This window comes from Hypanus sabinus, chromosome 23 (genome assembly GCF_030144855.1).
Source record: "Hypanus sabinus isolate sHypSab1 chromosome 23, sHypSab1.hap1, whole genome shotgun sequence".
NCBI lineage: Eukaryota > Metazoa > Chordata > Chondrichthyes > Myliobatiformes > Dasyatidae > Hypanus > Hypanus sabinus.
Window position 1 is genome coordinate 21,909,266 of NC_082728.1, and position 15,805 is coordinate 21,925,070.

The window sequence follows — 15,805 nt, forward strand, 5'->3', positions numbered from 1 at the left end:
ATTTGCCAAGAAAGCTAAAAATGACCTTGATGGTGGTCTCATTGTTTCTTGAAACATTTCCAAAATGATAGCAAAATGTGGAGAATCTCATACAATTGGTGAAAGATTAATAATGCCTGCTGTATCAGAAGTACTCACCACTGTTCTCAAAGTAGATACCAGTATTTTAAAACAAATTCCTCTGAGTAATAACTGTAGCTCATTGTATTGACAAAATGAGAGAAGACTCTGAATTTCAAATAAGCACAGAGCTACAAAAAACAGAATTTGGGATATAACTGGATGAGTCTACTGTGTGAGACAATGAGGCATTGCTAATGGCATATGTACAGTTTATCAAAAATGGAAAAGTTTATGAAGAGATTCTTTTTTATAACAATTTAAAACAACTATCAACTGAAAAATCAATCTATGATAAACTCAAAATATATATTGAGGATAAAAGTATTCCGATGAGGAACATGATTTCTTGTGCAAAAGATGGAGCACCATATATTACACGTCGCCATGCTGGTTTAGTGGCATTTATGAAAATAGAAATTCCAAATCTGTTTGCAATCCATTGCGTAATTCAACATCTTGCAGCCAAAAACCTCAGCAGGTGACATTTTTCAAGCATAACTCTTGTAATATCTGCTATCAGCAAAATTAAAGCTCATTCATTAAATAGCAGAATATTTCACCTGTTGTGCCAAGATAATGACGAAGAGTTAAACACTTGCTTCTTCACACTGAAGTATGTTTGCTGTCAGAAGGCTGCTGCTTATCATGTTTCTTTGATCTTTTAGACACTGGTTGAACTTTTGCTCAAAGTCAACAACATCTTGGGAAACAATATTGAACTTTTACATGAAGATTGGCATACCAAGCTGATCTGTATGACAAAATAAACACTCTAAATATGAAACTACAGGGTGAGAATTTCAATTTAGTCCAGGCAAATAGTGCAGTGTCCACTTGTATCAGAAAATTGAAAATATATAAGCAAAACACTGGGAGAAGAACGTTCTTACAGTTTCCCTACATGGTAAGTATGGCACTCTCTTTCACAGACGATGATTTGCAAGAGTACTGCTTACTCCAGCAGTCACTGAAGTAGGATTTTCAGAATTGATTCAAGTATTTGACTGATCTGGAAACTCCTGACTGTGTAATTAACCCATTTTTTTGCAAGGTGGAAGAACAGGAAGAGAGCTTGCAAGAATAAATTATTGAAGTTAAGAATGTTGAAGAAGCAAAAATGACTTTCATAAATATGAGTTTTTAGTATGTGGCTACACTGTCATACAAAGTTTCCTGGTTTTTGGAGAAGAGCCAAACTGCTCTTCATTGCATTTCCATCCTCCTACCATGTTGAAAGAGGCTTCAGTGCAGTGAACTACATACTCACAAAAAAAAACTGCTTGGACAATGTTGTGCATGGGGACTTAAGGTTTTTGCTGTCACAACTTAAACCAGATATTTCAACTCTTGCTAAAAACATCAAGCTCAAGGATCACATTGATATCAAAGCTGCTGTACAGTGCACAGGTACTGTATAAGCTAAGTTTAAACACAAATAAGAATTTAAAACAGAATTATTTTTCTCAAGGTGGCATATGGTAGACATGTTTTTACACTATGGAAGCTGTGGAAAGTATATTGGCAAGTATGAAGGTGCTTTGGGGGGGGGGGGGCATTGGCCTAAAAAGTTGGGGAACATTGGTGTAGTGCTACTTCAGCATCAGCTGCTGTCTGTAAGGAGCTTGTATGATCTCCCCATGACCCATGTGGGATTCCTCTGGGTGTTCCGGTCTCTTCCAACACTCCAGAGACGTACGATTTAGTAGGTTAACTGGACACATGGACATAATTGGGCATCAGGGGCTCATTGGGCTGGAAGGGCCATGTCTCTAAACAAAATAAATAAAACATAAGTAGTAATCCATGCAAATTTGTGCAGATGGAGTACTGGTTTGCTCAGTTGGGAAATGCACACTTGTATATGCATGAGTGTTATCTTCTAATGGGAGGACTGTACTGTAAGTGATTTTAACTTAGATATTTTGTCTGCTCCTTTTTAGCACTGTAGCTGAGGTGTTCTTTCTGGTACAGCACATGGAACAACAGCAATAACAAAATGATACATAGGAAATAACAGGGAGCATACAAATAAAGGGAGCATACATAGTCACATATGTAAATCTGTTTATATTACTGTCAGGTTCGTCATGGGTTGTGAATATTGAGTCATTGGGTTTGCTGCCTCTGGTTCTGATAGCAAATAAGACAGGTAAACATTCTAATCACCAGCCATCTAAAAATTAAAAGTGGCAAATTTCAAAATGTATACCTTTCTACCTTTTTGAGAAAAAAAACAAACAAAAGGAATCACATTGTATTTAACTCTCTGTGTTCAAACGTTACTCGAAACTGTGTTCACATTTTCTACCAATTAAGGAAACAGGTGATGATCAGCTGGGACCATTAGACATTGTTTGCATCAAAATTCACTGAAACAAGTGAAGGCTTAATGAACTCCAAATCTTACAGAACACAACAAAAGCTCCAAGCGTGTGATTAGTACAGACTTCATACTTCCCACAACATAAAAATGTGTGTTAGATGTCTCTGCTAAACAAGAACATAACCAGAATTAAGATTGTGTAGTTTATCTGCTAGCTTTTTTTCCAAATAACTTAGATTTCCTTTAATCAGAAACTGATTGAAGCAACAGAGAAAACTTTTCATTGGTTTAGCTGATGATATTGCTGTATCTTAGTTAATGGAGTGCTTTTGGCTTTTACAATTTATATTCATTGAGTCATCCTTATGAACTGCAATGTCAAACCTAAATCTGAGGCTTAGGAAAACATGAAGATTATCAAGCAGAAATGTTAATCTAAAAAGGAAGGCGGTATGGCTTTGCCTAACTTCCGTTTACATTATTGGGCAGCCAATATTTGTTGTCTTACTTTTTGGTCCTTCTTTCATAATTAGTCTGACTGCCCAAAATGGGTGGCAATGGAGTTGAACTCAACTAAGGATCTCTCCACTTCTGCACTTATTGGATCTGCACTTCCTTGTCACTTGCCTAGACTAATTGTTAATCCTCTTATTAGACATACTCTGAGAATATGGGCTTAGTTTAGAAAATATAATGACCTTCATGATTTCTCTCTCTCTAGTCCTATTTTACACTATCATCTTTTCCTACCTTCTACGTAAGACTCAACATTTCATGATTGGTACAGAAAGGGTATTAGGCGCTTTGAAGATCTTTTCATAGATAATCATTTTGCAACCTTTTCAACAACTATCTGTAAAGTTTAACCCACCTAATACTCATTTCTTTAGCTACCTACAAATTAGACATTTCATTAACCCTTTAATATCCAATTCCCCTGAGATGCCCGAGAAAATGTTGTGGACCTGTTTCTTTGTATTAATCCACACCCTTTGATAAAATTAGAACTGCTTGGGAGCATGATTTAAATATTTCTTTATCTGATGCGGTTTGGGATTCAATTCTTAAGTCAATTAATTCCACCTCTTTATGTGCTCACCACTGTCTTTTACAGTTTAAGGTTGTATATAGGGCTCATATGTCTAAAACTAAATTGTTGTGGTTTTATCCTGACATTAGTCCTGATTGTGACAAGTGTAAAGGGGGGGGGGGGGCGAGGCTTCTCTTATTCATATGTACTGGGCTTGTCATAGTCCAGAGAAATTCTGGAGAGAAGTCTTTTTATCTTTATCCCATATTCTTTTTTTTAACTTTTTTATTGAGTTTTCAAATAATTACAGAAATAAAAGAAAACATATGAGAGGAAAAAAATATATATATACCCTACCCCGCTCCCCTTAACCCCTCCCCCCTAATATCCCTATATAAAAAAGAAAGAAAGAAAGGAAAAAAAAAGAAAGAAAGAAAGAGTGCCTGGATATCGGAAGATCCCCACATGCTCCATGGAGTTCATAATAACTTTAGTATATATATTTATTTATTTCCCCAAATAACCAATTATTTCATCTTCAGAGCACCTATATATTTGATCCTGTCTTTTGTAAATAAGGGCGCCAAATTTTCAAAAATGTTTCATATTTATCTCATAAATTGTAAGTATTTTTTTCAAGTGGAATACAGCCATAAATTTCCTTCTTCCAACGATCTATATTTAAGTATGTATCCAATTTCCAAGTAACTGCAATAGCCTTTTTGGCTAATGCCAATGCAATTTTTATAAATTCTTTCTGATATTTATTCAATTTGGGTTTCGGTTTTATCCCTTCAATATCGCCTAGTAAAAATATTCTTAATTGCCACTTAGAACCTAATCCTCTGATTGCCCTTTTTGGTACCCTGGGTGAGGCAGACATACATTTTAGTCTAAACGTCGAACATTATCTTTTGCCTCTCTTTTGGCTAGATGCTTAGTTCTTCTCAGGTGGAGAGATGTTGCCCCACCCACTCATGCTCAATGGCTTAGTGATATTATGTCCTGTTTAGACCTTGAAAAGAGTCATTATTCACTTCTCAATTCTGACATAAAGTTTCATAAGGTGTGGGGACCTTTTCTTGAATACTTTCATAACTCCTCTTTAGATTAAGTTTATTCTTTTTTTCTGTACCATAATCCCTTACTTTCAGCTTTTTTTCTGTAAGTTTTACTGTTTCTTTTTGATGGGAATTACATGATAGTTTTGTTAGTAGGCATTATACTTTTTAAATATACATTCACAGCTCTGTGGGATCGAATGCTCCAATTATTTTTTTTTTCTTCTACGTATTGCAATGGCTGGCCTGGAGCTTTGTATTGCGAGGGTGGGGAGGATACTAACTTTATATGATTTTATTTTGGGTGCTTTTTCCTTATTGTTATGAATTATATATTAGATACATTTGTTTTGCATTGTATTAATCATTTTTGTTGATTTTTTTGTAGTTGTACTGTAGAAATGCATTAAAAATTAATAAAAAAAGAAATGTTGAGGCATCAAATAGAACTTAACAATTTAATATGCTGTTATAAAATTTGCATTTTGTTAACGTCTTTATTTTTGGACGCTAGAAGTTTAGTAAATGATAGAAATGAATAAATAAATATGATTGAACAGTATTATGGGAATATATTAGTTGGATTCTGCAATCACAATGGCTACTTTCCAATGTCTTTCATTGATTCTATTATGTTTCTTGGATTTACTGTGTATGCCTGCAAGAAAATGAATCTCAGGATTGTATATGGTGACATATATGTACTTTGATAATAAATTTACTTTGAACATTCTGGAAAGTATATTTTACACTGTCTTACTTATAATTGTAGACATCCAATAATACTGGGAATTTGAAGTTTTTTTCTGTTATATAAGGATTTCCTGCATTCAGGTATTCAACTCTGAAACCTGAGCTAAACCTGTTATCTCACGTGGTGTGCGAAATAATTCACAACAGTATGTAACACCTCTCTTGTCAAATGCTGAAGCAGCTCATCTGCTTTTCTTAACAATAAAACATTGATAATTGCCGTGTTTGATGTGTTCCATCGTGTATTTTTTTACACAATTAACTGAACAAGTGGTGAGTATGTTTATTGTGTGTGTTTCATATCAGGATATCACTAGCCGCAGTATTTAATAGGGAAATACAGATGAGAAACTTGTGGCTTTTGAGAAAAAAACAACAAATGATTAAAAGTTAGCTTGAGTAGTAGTGGTAAAGTTCTGTAATAGCCTGCATACATGGTCTGGCTTAGGTATTATTCAAGTGTATCTTGATCTTGTAAAACTTGAGTACATCTTAAAATTGTAGAGTAGCTGGAAGATGGTGACTCTTATCTGAATTGATGCCTTGAATGGTGTTGGATATGCAAGGTGCCTAAACAAGATGCACCAACCACAATTCCTGACCACCTTTGACTTCAAGAAAGCCATCAACTGGAGGGACTGTGGAACACCATCTACATACCCGTCTCCCCAAGGAAATACTCCATCAACGCAATTGCTCCAGTTAAGAAACAAATTGTATAACACTGGCTTAATCTTATTCTGGCTGTGTTCTTACACTTGCTGCAATTATCCAACTATTTACAGGGAATAATGGATAATATTTGAATTTTTAAGCTCTTTAGCAAAGCAGGAACTCTCCATTTACATCTACAACCTTCCCAAGGTTTACAGCCACACCTATGTGGCTCCACCCTCCTGAGATGTTTCTCATTTCAATGCTGCTTTCTCAGTAATGGTGATGGAGTTCCCTCAGCTATTCCTGGGCCTTTCTTCTTCCAAGATACTTCCTTGGGATTAAGGATAATTTGTTTCCATTCCAGTTTTGTAGAACCTGAAATGGCTAATGAGGAACTGCAGACTCTTCCACACAGAGGCACCACTTATGTGAGCTGTCTTGCAAAGTAGAAGAGATACTACACAGCGCATTGCTTTACAGCCCCGATCACTGGTCGAGGTTCAAATTCCACCGGCTTCTGTAGGGGGTCTGTCTGAACATTCTCCCCATGCTGATGTGGGCTTCCTCCCACGTCCCAAGGACATGCGTGTTGAGGTTAGTGCTGGAAGCGTGGTGACACCTGCGGGCTGCTCCCAGCAGAATCCTTGCTGATTGGAGTTGACAGAAACAAAGAACTTCTCTGTACGTTTCAACGTGCGTGTGACAAATGAAGCTCATCTAATCTAATCTTAAAGGTCATCATGGCTAATCGGAATAACGTAAAACAACCTTGAGCAAAAGCTTTTTTAAGACATGCATAAAGCTTTCAAATAGACATGCAAGTTCTGTAGGTTTATATTCTAATATACAATTTATTATTATGTAACAGAAACAGGTTCATTGACTATCTAGTGAGGATTTTCTTCAACAAGTCACATAATCCTGCTCTTCAATATTCCTCTTTGGAAGGAGATGTTCAAAATCATTTTAAAATAATTTGTGTGCAAAAAGAGTTTCACTTCGTACTTTTTCCAATTTGCCTATTGTTTCTCAGCTTGTTGCCCAGGCTATGAAGTTGTGCATTTTGTTGGCAGATTAGGAAAATGGCTAATGGAAAACTGCCATTCCCTTTGATGACAAAGACTGTGCCTTTTTTAATGAGCCCTTCCATTCATCTTCATCACTTTGCTCCCAGCAAAAAACAGCTGTAACTATCTCCAAAAAAAAAGAGGCTGGGTGCTGGAGACTCAGGAGAACCTGTAGCCATTAGAAACATAATGTGATAATGTTATCAGCTTGTTTTCTTCAGCTTTAAACAGAGAAGCTAATTTAGCAGGACTGTTTTTTATTGTAGTTATTGACCTGTATCATAACTGTTTAGATGTATTTGTGTTGAAGGATGGGTTCAGGTGCTTTATATATTTGTTAAAATAATTTCATTACAATATTAATACATTAAATAATATTACAATTTTGTCATGTTATTCAAAACTTCCTACATAGTCTATTTTCTATTTTCTATTTTCTAGTTCCATGTTTAACTTTACTAAGTATTCAACAAGATCATATTTCATGGCATATTTTGATAGTTCTGATAAGAGATTAGAGTACAGGTTAAGTTTAATGGTGTCCCATCTACTCCAAACTCCAACACGGGTGGTCCCGGGTTCGAATCCGGCTGGCTACTTGCATACTTTCCATCTGTGCTGGGTTGAGCTTTGAATTAGCAACTCGGCCTCGTAAAAACAAACACTGAAGAAGTGGCAAGGTTGCCACCCAATATGCCAACAAACGTGGAGAGGAGCAACATCAGTAAGCTTAATGGCATAGGGTTCCCTTTCATTATGGTTGGATAAAATTGTGCAAATTATTTTCTTATGTTCCTACAATTTTAAATCTATAGAATTGTATAAACTTTATATGAGCAGGAAAAGGCCATTCACTCCCTCATACCTGCTCTGCATTTCAATAAGATCATGGTGGTTTTACCTCATTCCACTTCCCTGTACTAAATGCATATCTCTTGATTCCTTTAATATCCAAAAATCTATCAATCTCAGACTTGATTAGACTCAGTGAATGTCTCTTTGGTTGAGAATTCCAAAGATTCACCACCCTTCCAGATGAAGAAATTTCTTCTCGTCTCTGTTCTGAAAGGATGATCCCTTACTTAAAGTCGATGACTGTTTTAGATGATCCAACCAGGGGAGGAAACATCACCACTATATCTTCTTTGCCAAATCTTATCTGAGCTCGTCTCTCATTCCTCTAAACTCAATTAACGATAGGCTTAACTTCTTAATCTCTCTTGAGATTACATAGTACCATCCATGAAATCAACCCAGTGAACCACCTCAGCACTGCCTCCATGATTAGTATATCTTAGCTTTAGTAAGGAGACTAAATCTATTAACAATATTCCATTTCCTATTTCAACTGGACCTTTGGACTAAGATGCATCTATTCCTGTTCACAAATCCTTCTACCATAAAGACCAACATACTTCATGCCTGCCTAATCATTTGCTGTGCCTGCAGTTAACTTTCAGAGACACATGTACAAGAAGTAACTCTCTGAATAATAGTTTATTTCTGTTTTTACTAATGATCTGTATTTGAATTTCGTCAATGAAGGTGGATGGCCTCTGCATTTCACTGTATGTCTTCATGGACATGTGCATCAAATAAAGCTATTCTTTATTTTTTTTCAATCTTTAATCTCACACTTTTCCAGATTCTGTCCTGTCTGCAACAGCCTTGTCCATTCACTTTTCCTACTTAAACCTCTGTATTTCCCTCAAGGTCCACACTGCCCCCAACTCTCTATTACCATTAAACTTGAACAGATTGTACATGATCCTTTGTCCAAATCATTAATGTAGATTGTGAATTACTGTGGCTCCAGCACTGATCACCAAACAATTCACTTGTCAGCTTCTCAAACTAGAAATGAACCATTTATTCCTGCTCACTGTAAACTAACTCTTAACCCGTCCCAATGTATTACTTTATACCACACACTCTCAATCTATCTCCTACACCATACACTTCAATTTTGTTCAATAATTCCTTGTGTGACTCTGTTTGTGTTATTGAGTTTAATCCAAATCAGTCCAATAGAAATATAGAAACATAGAAAAACTACAGCACAATACATGCCCTTCGGCCCACAAAGTTGTGCTGAACAGGTCCTTCCCTTAGAAATTACCTAGGGTAATAGCCCTCGATTTTTCTAAGCTCTGTATAATTATCCAGGAATCTCTTAAAAGACCCTATTGTATTCGTTTCCACCACTGTTGCTGGCTGCCCATTCCACGCATTCGTCACTCTCTGCGCAAAAAACTTACCCCTGACATCTCTTCTGTACCTACTTCCAACACCTTAAAACTGTGCCCTCTCATGCTAGCCATTTCAGCCCTGGGAGAAAGCCTCTGACTATCTACATGATCAATGCCTCTCCTCATCTTACACACCTCTATCAGGTCACCTCTCATCCAAGGAAAAAAGGCCGAGTTCACTCAACCTATTCTCATAAGGCATGCTCCCCAATCCAGGCAACATCCTTGTAAATCCCCTCTGCACCCTTTCTATGGTTTCCACATCCTTCCTGTAGTGAGGTGACCAGAAATGAGCACAGTACTCCAAATATGACCAGGGTCATATATAGCCGCAAAATTACCTCTCAGCTCCTAAACTCAATCGCATGGTTGATGAAGGCCAATACACTGTACACTTCTTAACCAGAGAGTCAACCTGCGCAGCTGCTTTGAGTGTCCTGTGGACTTGGATTCCAAGATCCCTCTGATCCTCCACACTGCCAAGAATCTTACCATTAATACTATATTCTGCCATCATATTTGACCTACCAAAATGAACCACCTCACACTTATCTGGGTTGAACTCTATCTGCCACTTCTCAGCCCAGATTTGCACCCTATCAATGTCCTGTTGTAACCTCTGACAACCCTCCACACTATCCACAACACCCCAACCTTTGTGTCATCAGCAAATTTAATCACTCATCCCTCCACTTCCTCATCCAGGTCATTTATAAAAGTCATGAAGAGTAGGGTTTCCAGAACAGATCCCTGAGGCACGCCACTCGTCACTAACATCCATGCAGAATATGACCTGTCTACAACCACTCTTTGCCTTCTGCGGGGAAGCCAGTTTTCAATCCACAAAGCAATGTCCCCTTGGATACCATGCCTCCTCACTTTCTCAATAAGCCTTACATGGGGTACCTTATCAAATGCCTTGCTGAAATCCATATACACTACATCTACTGCTCTACCTTCATCAATGTGCTTAGTCACATCCTCAGAAAATTCAATCATGCTTGTAAGGCACGACCTGCCTTTCACAAAGCCATGCTGACTATTCCTAATCATATTATGTCTCTCCAAATGTTCATGAACCCTGCCTCTCAGGATCTTCTCCATCAACTTACCAACCACTGAAGTAAGACTCACTGGTCTATAATTTTCTGGGCTATCTCTACTCCCTTTTTTGAATAAGGGAACAACATCCGCAACCCTCCAATCCTCTGGAACCTCTCCCGTCCCATTGATGATGCAAAGATCATCACCGGAGGCTCAGCAATCTCCTCCCTCGCTTCCCAAAGCAGCCTGGGGTACATTTCGTCCAGTCCTGGTGACTTATCCAACTTGATGCTTTCCTAAAGCTCCAGTACATCCTCGTTCTTAATACCTACATTCTCAAGCTTTTCAGTCCATTGTAAGTCATCCCTACAATCACCAAGGTCCTTGTCTGTAGTGAGTACTGAAGCAAAGTACTCATTAAGTACCTCTGCTATCTCCTCCAATTCCATACACACTTTTCCTCTGTCACACTTGATTGGTGCTATTCTCTCACATTTTATCCTCTTGCTCATCACATGTAGAATGCCTTAGGGTTTTCCTTAATCCTGTCCACCAAGGCCTTCTCATGGCCCCTTCTACCTCTCCTAATTTCTTTCTTAAGCTCCTTCCTGCCAGCCTTATAATCTTCTAGATCTCTATCATTACCTAGTTTTTTGAATCTTTCATAAGCTCGTCTTTTCTTCTTGACTAGATTTACAACAGCCTTTGTACACCACTGTTCCTGTACCCTACCATAACTTCATTGTCTCATTGGAACATACTTACGCAGAACTCCACGCAAATATCCCCTGAACATTTGCCACATTTATTCTGTATGTTTCACGGAGAACATCTGTTTCCAATTTATGCTTCCAAGTTCCTGCTTGATAGCCTCATATTTCCCCTTACTCCAATTAAACACTTTCCTAACTTGTCTGTTCCTATCCTACTCCAATGCTAGATAGAATTGTGATCACTATCTCCAAAATGCTTTCCCACTGAGAGACCTGACACCTGACCAGGTTCATTTCCCAATACCAGATCAAGTACAGCCTCTCCTCTTGTAGGCTTATTTACATATTGTGTCAAGAAACCTTCCTGAACACATCTAACAAGCTCTGCCCCATCTAAGCCCCTCACTCTAGGGAGATGCCAATTGATATTTGGGAAGTTAAAATCTCCCACCACGACAACCCTGTTATTATTACACCTTTCCAGAATCTGCCTCGCTATCTGCTCCTTGATGTCCCTGTTGCTACTCAGTGGTCTATGAAAAACACCCAGTAGAATTATTGACCCCTTCCTGTTCCTAACTTCCACCCACAGAGACTCCGTAGACAATCCCTCCATGTCTTCCTCCTTTTCTGCAGCTGTGGCACTATCTCTGATCAACAGTGCCACGACCCCACTTCTCTTGCCTCCCTCCCTGTCCTTTCTAAGACATCTAAAGCCTTTTATTTAAATATGTAAAAGAAACAAATGAAAACTTTCATCCATGGGAATGCAATTTCAATTCTTTCAGTGTAATTTCTTGTTGATTTATCATTTTAAATGTATTTTAGTTGAAATGACCCTTCCCTGAATGTTACAATTTGACAGATAAAATAAACTACTAAACGGACAAGGGTCTAGCATTAGTCCCAATGCAAGTTCTCAACCTGAAACATTGACATTTCATTTTCCTCCACAAATACTGCTTGGCCTGCTGAGTTCTTCTAAGGGTTTGTTTCGCACTCCAGATTCCAGCATCTGCGGTTTTGTACTGTATGTCTCTGGAATTCAGACTGTCAGAATCATGTGGGGGTCAGCCCTGTAACTTGGACCTCTTTTATCTCTCACTAGCTTCAATTTTAATTCAAGACCTTCAACAAAATTTTTTTAGAAACACACTAATGAAATTAATAATATTCTGCAAAACCTTTTATTCAAATATGCTACACTAACAATTTACCAAAAGTTTTCATCAAGTAAATTAACATGGCTAAATGTTTTCCAGACAGAATTATGTGTTCCTTCTTGGTGAATTGATACAAGGCCACATATTCTGACAATGCAGGGAATTATAGTCCAATGCACTTTCTTCTTAATGCTAAAAGGATCTCTGGAATTCAATAACATACCAATTAATAATGCTATTATTGGAGAGCATATCAAATATGTATGAGTTGCTTTGAGGATATAGCATTTCTTGGGATTCAGATGTTGTTGATGTTGCAGATCCTTTGGAGACTTGAACTGTTCAGTGCCTTGATACCTTATCCAGAAAGGTTATATATAAAATGCACAGCTCACTACATTATTTTAGTGAACAGTACCAGGATTGGAAAGTAATAATTTTCAGAGTATGCACCTATACAGGTAATCATTTATGTTGGCACAGTGTATTTGATCAATAGACCTGGATGCTATATTTAGATTGCTTCTGTGGAGCTGCTTTTCACAATGGCTGGGAGTGAAATGGAATTGCCACCAATTTCAGAACTAGTATGCTTGCTGACTTCACTAGCACCAAACTGAGAAAAAGATCAAAGCACTTTTTTCTGGAGGAACTCAGCGGGCCAGGCAGCATCTATGGGAAAAAAAACACAGTCAATGTTTCAGGCCGGAACCCCTTCAAAGGAACATCAGAATTTTAAATTTAATAAAATTATGGCAGATCATTAAAATGTAGGGTGTCCACAGATTCTCCTTTGATGTTCCTTTGAAGACCTCTCTCCACTTTTACTAATTTTTCTTTCTTGCCAACCCTACATGCATTTGATTTCATCCATTACAATTTTGAAGGCAGGCCGAAGGGTCTCGGCTCAAAATGTTGACTGTACTTTTTTCCCTACATGATGCCTGGCCTGTTGAGTTCCCCCGGCACTTTGTGTGTGTTGCTTGAATTTCCAGCATCTGCAGATTCCTCTTGTTTAAAATCACCTTTTGTTGTGAACGTAAAAAAATTTTCTTAAGATTTCTTCGTCTCGGTGGATAGGTATTTTTTCTTCAGAAATGAAGGACCATCGAAGAAGAATTACCAGTGTCTGAAGGAGAGCATGGCAGAGGCTGAGCTTACATTCAGAAATGAAATGTGAGATTACTTGTGAGAAATACCAGAGGAATTTATAAAATATGCTGGAGGAACTCAACAGATCAGGCAGCATCTATGAAACGGAATAAGCTGTCAATGTTTCGGGCCAAGATCTTTCAGACGAACCTAATGTGTGGATTTTCAGTATCTGCATAACCTTTTGTAATTATAAAATATGTGAGTTTTTAGCTTTGTAATTTGTTATCTAATTTACTATTTTATCCTGTACAGCATTTAAATCTGACATTTCAATTAAACAGCAGTGAAGCAGATGCACTCTGCTGGCATCTGGCAGGGATATGAATTACCACAGAGCATCTCTATAGTCAGACACCAGTTTCCATGTTGTTGGCAAATGACCTATATCCTGAGTGCTGTGAGTCGCTTGACAGCTTCGCTGGGACAGTTACCTCCTGAACTCTCCGGGTAAGCTCTTCAGTGAAGAATCAGTCTAAAAGAAAGGCTGATGTCGAAGGCAATTGCCAGAAAAAGTTGTTTGAAGAAACATTCCTCTGGTAACTACCTCTTCTTTGGAAAGGAGGCTGATCATTCTCGGCTGCCTGAGTACTCAATATCCAACTTATTTGAGGAAATTTTATCTCTGCATCAGAGGTCCAAAAGGATATGAGGGAGAAAGCAGGTGATCTGGAAGTTGAAAGTTACATCATGGAATACAGGTCACCCCCTGGTTCTGTTTGTACTGATGCTCATTAGCTGATTTTGTCCCTCAGTCAGAGAAAACAGAACATCAATCAAAATGGCAACAATGCCTCCAAAATCATAATGAATGAAATGAAATACATGTAGGACTGGCAAGAAAGAACAATTGTTAAAGGTGGAGAGAGGTCTTCAAAGGAACATCAGAATTTTAAATTTAATAATATTATGGCAGCTCGTTAAAATGTAGGGTGTCCATAGTTGGCTGTTCATAACCCAAGGATGACCCGGATGTCCTAGTAAGAAGAAAATCAGAAGCTGTTTTGTTAATTATGTTCTGCTTAACACACTGAAGATGTTCTGTTATTATTTATGACACTAACAGCTTTTAGAAATTTGTGCTTCAATTTATGCATAGTTTTTTTATGGATTGGAAAAAAGACTCAATTTTGACATGCATGGTTAGAACTGCTATCTTCTCTTTGGGAACCAACAAAGCAAAACAATTGGAAGAATTTGAGGTTTTTTTTCATTAGGAAAAACAACGTGCATTATCTCTTATTTTACACAAATAGCCAAATGTCTGGAAATTAAGATCAAATCTTCAGCCTGAGTTCTTTACATTGATTTATTTCTTGTGATGTGTGTGGATACTGAAGTAGCAAAACAGCATGAAAGACCAAAGCCCTTTAATATTTAAATTTCAAACACTAAGGCAATGGAGATATTAAAATTGTCTCCGGCTCAGGCTGTGTTTTGAAAGGTGTGATTCTGAAGTAATTAAAGAGCAGAAATCTAATAATGCCAGTTCAGGGCTATCAGACGCAACATTGTGAGTAAGCAGTTAATGTCATTCATCTAAATCCACAATGTAATTATGGAACTGAGATCACTCTATGAAATCTATGTTTAGGACAGAGTGCAGCTTTTAATCGATCATCTTTTTCTGGTTCTGTTTCATTTGTGCTCTGTGCCTGACCATGTTGATACCAGGGGATTAATAATTGATCATTAGGTGGGGAATTTAGATTAAAAAATACAGCAGTGTCAAGGCTAACAAAATGATGGCTATTTCAATAACCAAATGCCTTATTTATATTCCTGGTACAGCACCAAAGACTCAGGAACAACTTCTCCTTCTTGTATTTAAATATATATAAATTCGGGTATTCAATGCTGGCATTTAATTCCAGTGAAATATTGCGAAAAAAGTACAAATCAGGTCAAGACTATCACCTTTCTTGACTTATTTTTCCCTCGGGTGCAATTATCAAATCTGCAGAAAGCAATCTCGTACTAGTTTAGAAGATCAAAGGTTTTCTCAATGGGTAGGATAATGTCAACATGCTCTGAGACTAAAGCATTAGGCTTTCTATTTATTTTAGCCTTAGAATTACCATATGAATTATGAACATTTGAGCACTCTTCATACATGTATGAAATTACTTTGCCCACTATTGTTTATAAGGCACTAACCCACTTAAAATAGCATAACGTGACTAAACAGGCAGATAAAATAATTTAAATACATTGAGTGTTTGTTCTCTTGAATTACACAGCAAAACTTCTGCGCTACTTGTTAAGTACTGGCTATGTGAGGTTGCAGTGTGCTACATTTCGTTGCAAAGAAAAGCAGGCAAATTAATTTACACACAGTGGGGGCTCCTGGAACACACTGCCTGGGGCGGTGGTCGAGGCAGGTACATTGGGGACTTTTAGGAGACGTTTAGACAGGCACATAAATGTGAGGAAATTGGAGGCATATGCACGTTGTGCGGGCAGAAGAGAT